Consider the following 9,764-nt stretch of genomic DNA (forward strand, 5'->3'; position numbering starts at 1 on the left):
AAGATTTTATTCAGAAAATACTATACCTCAGTATCATCAAAATAAATATATCAACAAATAAATGTATAAAAATAAATAAGTCAAAATATTTATTTTTTCACTAGGTCAATTTTTGCTAAAATTAGTAAACAATTATTTTTCCTCATTGATTTGTAGTGCTACTTTCTTCTATATTATGCTTCCATAATATCGTGAGTCTCTGACATTTCCTTTGGTCTATTTATCTGCTTTTATCATACTGCCATGGAGTATTTAGAAAAAAATCCTGTTATACATTTTACAGGGCAAATTCTGTTCCTGTTAATGATGACTATTATATTGGTTGAGATAGTTTGCTATATATACATTAGACTATGTTTGTCATGTTTTATGGTAATTTGACTTAAGATTTTGATTCAGTTGCTTTAATTTAAATATTAATAAGAAATTAATCAGCATCTTTAAGTTATAAATCATCTCATTCAAAGCATGATATCTCTTTATTTACTTAATTACGCTTGTATTACCCTTTTCTATGAGCTTTATTAGATTTCTGAATTTTCATCATATTGGTCTTGTATTCCTTTAGTGATATTAACTTTCAGATACTTTGTGATTGTTGATAATATGATTGGTATTTTCCTCCTTTTAAAATGAAACTTTCATGTTGAGTTTTGCTAGCAGCATTGGAGAGATTGTGTTAATTTGTTAAGTTGACCTTGTGTACATGTACATGAATTTTAGTGGTTCTTTCAGATAGAGTGTTACATTGTCCTCCAATCCTTATTTCTGTTTTCTTTTACTTTGTTGTAACACTGACCTCCTGTAGTAAAGTGAGATAGTCATGATGGGAGAATGCATCACCCTTCATAGGTATCAGACCTAATCAATCGCTTTTCTTGACTCATTTGATATTACTATAAAATAGATTTTAATTTGCATGTAATTATTATATAATTTTTCTTCACCTTGAATATGAGAAATTATGTTGTTGGAATTTTTTATGCATTACTGGATGATGTCACTTGAATTTGATGGTACATACATACACACACGTATCATGATGATTCTAGTATCTATTTTTTGCAGTTTCTTTGCATCTAAGCTAAAAAGTGCAACAAATCCAGAATTTTCTCTTCTATTATGTTAATCTGATTTCAGAATCAAGATTATTTCTTACTCATAAAACTCTCTTCCATCTTTTTTCACTTTTTAAAAAATATATTTAAAATGGGACTTGCCATTTCTTACAATGTTATAGAACTCTGGCTAGTTTAGGGGTAGGAAAGTTGTTAAATGTTCTTTGTAGATCTTTAACATATTGATTGCCCTCTTTAAACTCTTTTAAATCCTTTTAGTGTGAGTGTTTAAATTGAGTTTTAGGTGCCTGTTCCTCATACCATGTTTTCAAATATATTACTTAAAGCTGTTACTTTTCCTAATTCCTCCTTTTTGTTCCTCAAACCTCTCTTCCTTCTCTCTTGGGGATAACATGTAGTTTTTCTTTTTTTCTTGATGAATCTTTACAGAGATCTCAAAAGTTATTTTTATTACAAAACAAAATACCTTTTAATTTGTTAAGCTGTTATTCTTTTTGTATGTTCTCTATTACAATGTTTTCTGTCATTATTTTTTATTTTTTATTTTTTTGGGTTTGTTGTAAGCCTCTTTACTCTGATTTCTTTAGTTGCATGCATTAGCATTAGCTAATATGTTTTTAACTTTCATGTTTCCTGATAATTTACTTAAAACTACATTTTCTCTAGGCACGACTTTACTAATGTCCCATAGACTTTGACAGGTGGTGTTTTAATTATCATTCAGTCATGAATGTTTCTAAATTTCCTCTATTTCATGTTTAATCCAAGAACTGTTTAATAAAATTTGATTCTATTTCCAAGTGTGTTATTCATGTTATGCCATTTTAGATAATTTCTAATTCTATTTGATCACTGTTGGAGAACATAGTCTGTTTGATACTGTTCTTTGCAATTTAGTGAGATTGTTTTAGTGATCTAGTATATATGTGGTCTATTTTGTGACATGGTTAAATTAAAAACTCTATTCTCTATTTATTGGGGTAGAATATGTGTGTGTGTGTGTGTGTGTGTGTACATGTGTTTATATGTGTGTTTGCTAGACTTTACTGTTTATATTACTTAGGTTTCTGATACTGCATATCTGTTTTGTTCTGTTTGATATACTGGCTTCTAATAATTCCAACATAATTACAATTGTCCATTACTGTTTTCTTCTCACAGTTTAGACCACTATTGCTTTTTATGTTTGAGCAGTGTTTGATGCATATTTATATATATTGCTTATATCATCTTTTCCCATCTATTATGAATAGTTGATTTTTTTCTTTTCTTTTCACTATTTTTAGCTTTGAATTTTGTTTAAATAATTAAGATTATTTTGGTCTATACTTTACTAATATATCCTTTCCATTTTTTTCTAGTACTTCTGTGTTTTTAATTGTGCATGTTGTAATCAATATAATGGTGGATTAAAAAATCAGAGAAGATAGTTTAATAATTTCATTAATTTATATTTATTCAATGACTATTGTTAGAACTCAGTTCTATTGTATTTTCCTTTTATTTTTTCTTAATTCCTATTTTCCTTGGATATTTTGATATTTCAATTTTGATTTTGTGATAGTTGTTTTTAAACCCATACTTGTATTTGTTTAACTCTATTGATTTTTTTAAAGCTTTTTCTCCCTTCCTCCTTCCACTGCTGTCTTTTTCCTTCTTTTTGCATGCTTTCCTCCCTTTTTTCTATTCTTCTATCTCTGTCTCTATCAATGTATCTCTTAATAAGACAAATACATTGGCATACTCTCATACCTCAGCCACTACCTCAGGTTGTGTTGATTTTTCCTAGGATTTTAGTTTTTGATAATTTTAATTTTTTTCTTTTTTCCACAAGAAAACAAACAAAAACCCCCTAAATGTATGATCAACTTTAATTTCAACATCACTTTCCAGTATCTAGTATATTTATGTCTTCTATTTAAGTACCCCTCTAAATATGTCCTAATTGTGACTCTGGCTTTGGTAAACTCTCTGAGGAACTGTGTGTTTAACCATGTTTTATGATGCATTCAAATTTAAATTACAATCTGATATATTTAATTCTAGGTTTAAATTTCTTTTGATGCTTTAAAATATCACTTCATTATCTCCCTGCTTCTAATGATGCTATTGAGAAACATAACAGCAATCTGATTCCTTACTCTCTAGAAGACTTTAAAATTTATTCTTGTCTCTGATATACCTCTAATGCTATATATAGAATTATATACCTATATATAATTCTATGTTCTACGTATGTTCTATGTGTAGAATTATGTAAGTCCATATGTAGAATTATAATCAAGGGACAGATTTTTCTCTTATATCTTGTTGGATATTCTGGGTTTTTCTGATCTATTAGATTAATAATTAATAATTCTGGGAAATTTATCTCCATATTTTTATCCACTCATTTTTCCAGTACTTTTAGAGATTGCTGCTACAATGCTGGCATATCTACTTTTAGTCTCCTTATTGTATTTGTTCCTTATTTTATGTTCTTTATCTCTTCTTTTCTGCAGTATTTTCTGATCTTTTGACTTGTTAATTTGTTTTTCAGCTACATCTATTCTAGTATTTACCCTATCTCTTGAAACTTTAATTACTGAATTTTTATTTCTATTGCCATCTCCCATTTCTTTGTTTCTCATTCTCCTTCAGAAGAATGTTTGTCACACTTCTTCTAAATTCTTGGTTCCAATAATCATGCTTCCTGCATTTTCTTGTCATACGATTTTATTTTGCTATGAAGGTACTTGTATTCTTCAAGTACCTAGGAGTTTGGTCTGTGAGCTCAGGTTTATCGTGTGTGTCTGCTCTCACAATGTGTATAGGAGGAGACAGAGGTTAAACACTATTCAGTTAACCTGCTCAAAAGAATGAAGTCCCCTTTGCAAGGGACAGTGCCAGGTGCCACAGAGTAAGTACATCCTGTCACTGGCACCCCACCCATGGCCATGCATATCATATTTATGTCAGGGTTTGTTTTTAACTTCAATATCACAAGTTACAATTTGATGATTTTTGTGTGCACCTCGGTCATTTACTTCAGGGTTGATTTGGGAGAAGGGAATTATACTGTTCTATGCTCATTTACCATCTTGTTTGGAGCTGAAAAACACTTTTTTAGTGTGTGGCACTGAGGACCTTCAGTCTTCATACTGAACTAGATTCCAAGCACTCCTCTTACTCCACATACCATTTTATTTTTGGTTTTGAGCGAGGGTCTCATTAAGTCAATAAATTGCCTGGGTGGAGTAGAACTTGAGGTCTTAAGTTTCCTAGAGTAGTGGGATTACAGTGCATGCTACCATGCCTGGTAGATACTTTGGTTTAGAGTACCACCTTCTTATTTATGAAGCAGAGAAGAGCCTCAAATACCACTTCTTTAAAGTTTTGGTGAATGACAACATAAAATAATGATCATTTGGGATGTAAAGTTTGCAGCACAAACAGAGACATCTTTAGGAAAAGAGAGCATTGCTTTGTTCTTTTCTTTTTAGATTCTTTTTGGGACACCAATATGGTTTGGTTTGGACCACTGAAGACCAACCACTGAACAACAGCAAAATGACAATATAATTTCAGGGAAACACCACATTGTGCCTTTGTATATTAAAATACCATGCATTCGTTTTTAAACGAATAAGCTTGTCAGTTAAATGAAATACCAAATATGAAGTCAAAGACAAACAAATTCTAACTTGAAACATAAAGTTACCAATGAAATGGAATAGGCTCAGTTAAATATGAATTTCAGATAAATAACAAATAACTTTTTAGCACAATGATGTCCCAAGTGACAGTTTGGCTCTCTTTCCAGAACGTATATCTACTTCTCCACCTCAGCTTTTTCTTAGAGTGAGGAAGCTTTAAAGTCCTTCTTCAGGCTTTAGCTGGGGGATCTGAAAATCCAGTTGGAACTCCAGATTCCTTATCCACATAACAATGACCACATCCATCTCAGAGTTTCTTACAATCAATTGTGACAAACTATATAAAGTGCCTAATACAATGCTGGGCACATAATGGGTACCCGGTGTGATTCTATTCCACTTTTAAAGTAGTTACTTTGTTGTTATCCCAAAATTAATGTCAATAACTAAAAGGTTTCTTGGTAAACTAGCAAGTATCAATCAATGTATTTATCAAACTTATATAAGGTATCATGGCACATAACAAACAGAAAATGGCACCTATCGGATATGATACCTCTGTGCCGTTATTTAAGAACCACGCCTAAGCAATTTATGGTAGTCCAGTGACTTCTTATGTTTCTGGAATACCTTGAAGACATGAGCAACCTGGAGCTTTAATTTCTCTCTCACTTGGGTCTTCCTTTACTCCCTCCACAATGGTAACATTCCCTCTTTCAAAATCCCTCAGGGTTTAAAGTCAATTTACCTTGACTTTACATGTTACCTTGAATGAATTCATTTTCAATTGAAGTCTTCTAAAATAACTGTCTCCTACTTGTAGCCCGAGGACTCTAGTATATATTAGAATTATAAAGCCAGTATACTGGCTGGGTTTTATGACCCAAACTGTTTTTGGGTTTTGTCTCCGGTTAGCACCTTCACATTCATTACAGTAGCTTCTCCACGTTTCTTCAGCAACAATGTGCTAATTTAGTAATGACCATGACTTCTTGTTGAATCCTTACCGTTACAGATATTTTATAAATATTAATCATTTTATCCTTTGCAATCACCATGAAAAGTAAATGCCTAATCTCAGTAAATCAGCTGTTCCCTGAGAATTAAAGAGCCTTCCAAACTCAGGAAACTATTATACAACAGAGGTAGGATTTGAAATCACTATGCAGATGGTGGTACATTTCTGCTTTCCACTGTACCACGTGGCTTCAGAAATATAAAGAGGGGAAAATCCTTCGCCTTACCTTATTCTATTTGAACCGATTGTAAGGACTTGCTTATATAACTTTTTAAGGACACATATGTGGCTAAAAGGTCAGCATCCTTCTAACTCATTCCCTTGTGATTCACAATCATATTGAAACTGCTCTCTAGAAAGATAAAAAGCTGGTGGGTTATTGCATTTCTTGGTTTCCTCCTTTAAAGTAATTTTCTCTATAGCTCCTCAATTCTTTCTTTTGCCCTAGTGCTGAGTCAGTGGACTGGCTGGGCCGAAAGGAACTAGGTGGGGGAGCAGGTCCAGCTCTATTTTTATTGGCTGTGAAAACAGTTAATAGCTTCCAGAGAAAGGGCTCCTTGTTGACTCCTGCTGTGAGCAGTGCCTCTGGGGAGCAGGCGGGTAATATTGGTTAGGGGAGAGAGCACATTGGGGCAAAGGGTGACGGGGCTTCCCTCTTTCTCTTTATTACCAATAGCTTCCAAAAATGAGTGCAGGACAGATATACTATAATGAGGAATAATAGACAGCACAGCCATGCAATCCCAGTAAAACTGGTGGCTTCTGTGTTTGCCTCTTGTTTCTGGAGAAAATCACTTTTGTGAGGCTCAGGATCTCCCAAGAGCCCAAGGGTGCAGTACATATTCCTGAAAGTCACAGTGACAGGTGGGAGTGCAGCCAAATGCCCCACACCATTTATTCATCATCTTTATATTAACAGGCTGCTGTTGTGCCAACTTGTGCTAGGCAGGTCCTCAGCATCCTGGCTTCCTGCAGGGAGCTGGCTGTCTCACCTTGACTGACCTTGGGGTAGGGTGGTGGAAAATTTTGAAGAAGTGGGTCAGTTTCTTCAGAAGACCTGTCTAGGGTTTTAATTTGTTATCTGCATACACAGTGAACCCATTTCCTTTCCCTAAGAACTCTTTATTTAAAAAGACACAATTTCCTGTTTTATAGAATTCATAACTGAGACCAAGGAAGTTAAATCAGTTCGCTAGGACTCACAAGTCGTGGTAAGAGTGGGACTCAAACTCATGCCGACCTTCCAAAGACACTGTCTCCTCTCAGCTGTGCTATTCACCCCAGCTGAAAGAGCGGCCCTTCCCCAACGCTTTACAAATGTGGCCAATGATGATGAGCAAGGCCGGTGATCATCTCGGGAAGGGTGAATAAACTTTTCATCAGAAGCGCTTGGATTGTTTGAATTTCGTCTTGTCTGATTTACAGAAATGAACGTGCTACTAGATCTGGACCTGGTGTGCCTGGATAAAAGGACTTAGTTTTAGTTCCTTAGCATTTAAAAGGATGTTATAATTTCATGCTTAAATAACACTAAATAAGGGTCTGTGTTTGTCTAGCTTAATTGGAAGAAGTGAAGGAAAAAGGAAACAGTTACTTCAAAACACATGGCATGCGTGCATCTTGGGAGAAATTTACAGGTAGGTCCCCCCTGCCTCGGAAAGGAAACCAGAGTGTCATTATTCTCCTTGGAGAGCATTTCTGACAGGTCCGAAATGGCCTTTGAGGTCTCTGAGGTCTCATAAAGGTCTACACAGCCAAGCTGAGGGATGGCAGCGAGGGGCTAGAAGCCAGGGCAGGAGCACCTCAGTTAAGAAGTGCAGCTATCCATCAAGCAGCCAATTTGGGCAGCCTGAAGGAGGAGAGAACACCCAGGAGCCAGATTCCCTCCCTCCTGGACTGTCTTACGGAAGATTTGTTGACCTGTCCCTTGGCTTTTTGAATCACCATCCTCAGCAGTTCAGGAGACCACCTGTTAGAGTACCTGAGGCTATGGGTGAAAAAGCTGATTGAAATAAAAAAGGACGAGAGAGTTTAGAGATTGCGAACCGGCCCAGGACTGTTCTCCCAGACCCTGGCTCACCAAGTCGCAGAGTCGCCCTTCTCCGCTGTCTGCTGGAGCCCCGCCCCTAGAGCGCACTCGGCCCCGCCCCGCTGGCCCCGCCCCTCCGCCCACAGGCTCTGCCAACCCCCTTCTCACGCAGCGCAATTCTGCTCTTCGTGCATTTGCATTTCTGCTGACTGCAAGGATCCGTTTAATTTCATGGGTGTCATTTCCTTCAAGAAATCTCTGTCTGAGCAGCGGCCCTTCGAATCCCCGATAAAACATATTTTCCTACGGTAATGATTTTATGGGCCCATAAGTCATGAATTTATTATGATCTCAGCCCCTGCTGCTGATTGCTGTAAAATGCAAAGTAATTAACAGCGAGCGGTAGCAGTTATTCCCACCTGGTAACGTGTTCCTTCGTTCGCTGATGGGTTTGATTAAAGTAATGACTAAAGAGTGAAGCCCAGCTGTAAAATATTAGCATGATTAATGCTGTATCCTAAATAAGAAACAAAACTAACGGGCATGGTCCGAGAAATTAAAAAAAAGTACACAATCCTTCCTCTCCCCCCATTCCCACCTCCCTTAAGCAATTGTTCCGGCTCATTTCGGGCATGTCTTCCTTGCCATTAAATAATGTATGAATTCCAAGGCCAGGGCTGCTTAGTCAGGGTGCCTAGCAGAGTATATCACACATCTCCTGTAACATCAAAAGTGCTGGTGGGTTTTTTTTTTTTTTTTTTTTTTTCCTTTTCCTCTTGGATTTTCAGAGTGGAGTTGGATGGAGGTATATTTGAGCTACAGCCCCCATAGCTACTGAAGAGTCGCCTCCTACTCCACATCAGGCAGGGGGCTTTGTGATACTACAAATTAAGGGAAAGGTGATCAAGGGAGAGAAGGTATATTAGCCAGGATTTTACTAGAGAGACAGATATAACACGAGATATACAGATGTAAAAGAAAGAACAAGATTGGCTTACCATGGTCAGCCACAGAGTCCGATGAGGAAGCCTGCAGAGGGTGTCTACACACTGGAAGCCAAAGGATTCAATCCAAGGTCTGGGGTTCACCCTAGTGTCTTGTGCAAGTCCACTCCAGCAGGCTGATGGGTCTGCGACAGAAGGCCGAAGGCTCTATGATGAAAGGCTGAAGAGTCTGTGCCGGAAAGCTGAAGAGTCTACACTGGAAGCCAGGAGATGAGGTCCAAACCAAAGGCGAAGACTGGAGCATCTCCCAAGAATGGAATGCATTTGTCCTTTCTCCTTCCCTTTTATACCTCCAGGTGATGAGTCAGCCTAGGGCGGGTCTTCTACACCCTTGTGTGTAGAGTTGTTAAACCCATTTAGTTAAGCTTCTAAATGTCTCAAGTTGACACAATCAATCAACCACTACAGGAGGTCTTTGATAACTTTGCTCTTCCCTTGACCAGCTAAGGCCAGGAAAAGCTGTGAGAGTCAGGTACAAAATTTCTAGATGTAAAGTCAACCTGAGATATAGGATTGGAATTAAAGACTCAATTTCAGTTTTCCAAAATTAGGAATACCTCCTTTCTACTGAGCAACTGGTCTCGGAATAGGATCGCACACAAATGCCTGCTGTGGTGCCCTCGTACCTGTCTTTCCTCTTGATGCTATTAAAGAGGTCTGAGCTTCTTGAAATGCCTCCTTCCTTGGATGATCAAGTAGGAGGTTCACCCAGGAATGGGATTGGGAGTAATTCTTCTGGTAGAATACTAGAGCTCTGCCCTCTTAAGTCTGAGAGCACCCCACATTCCAGAGAGTCAGTGACTGTGAGCAAACTCAGTTCTGGGGAAGCTGTGGGCAAGGAGAGGGGAGGCATCTTTGATTAAGTCTGGGCTAGAGGAGGTGACCTGATGGCCTGCAAGGTCCTGGAGAGGTAGATGGTTGCCTTTGGCCTTCTTTAGTAGCTCCTAACTTTAATTCATACTTAGTTTTGTAGACTGGCAGAGAAACAGCCAGAAGGGA

Source organism: Cavia porcellus, unplaced genomic scaffold (assembly GCF_034190915.1).
Source record: "Cavia porcellus strain 051 isolate PalLab524CR breed Dunkin Hartley unplaced genomic scaffold, mCavPor4.1 scaffold_29, whole genome shotgun sequence".
In the NCBI taxonomy this organism is placed as follows: Eukaryota; Metazoa; Chordata; class Mammalia; order Rodentia; family Caviidae; genus Cavia; species Cavia porcellus.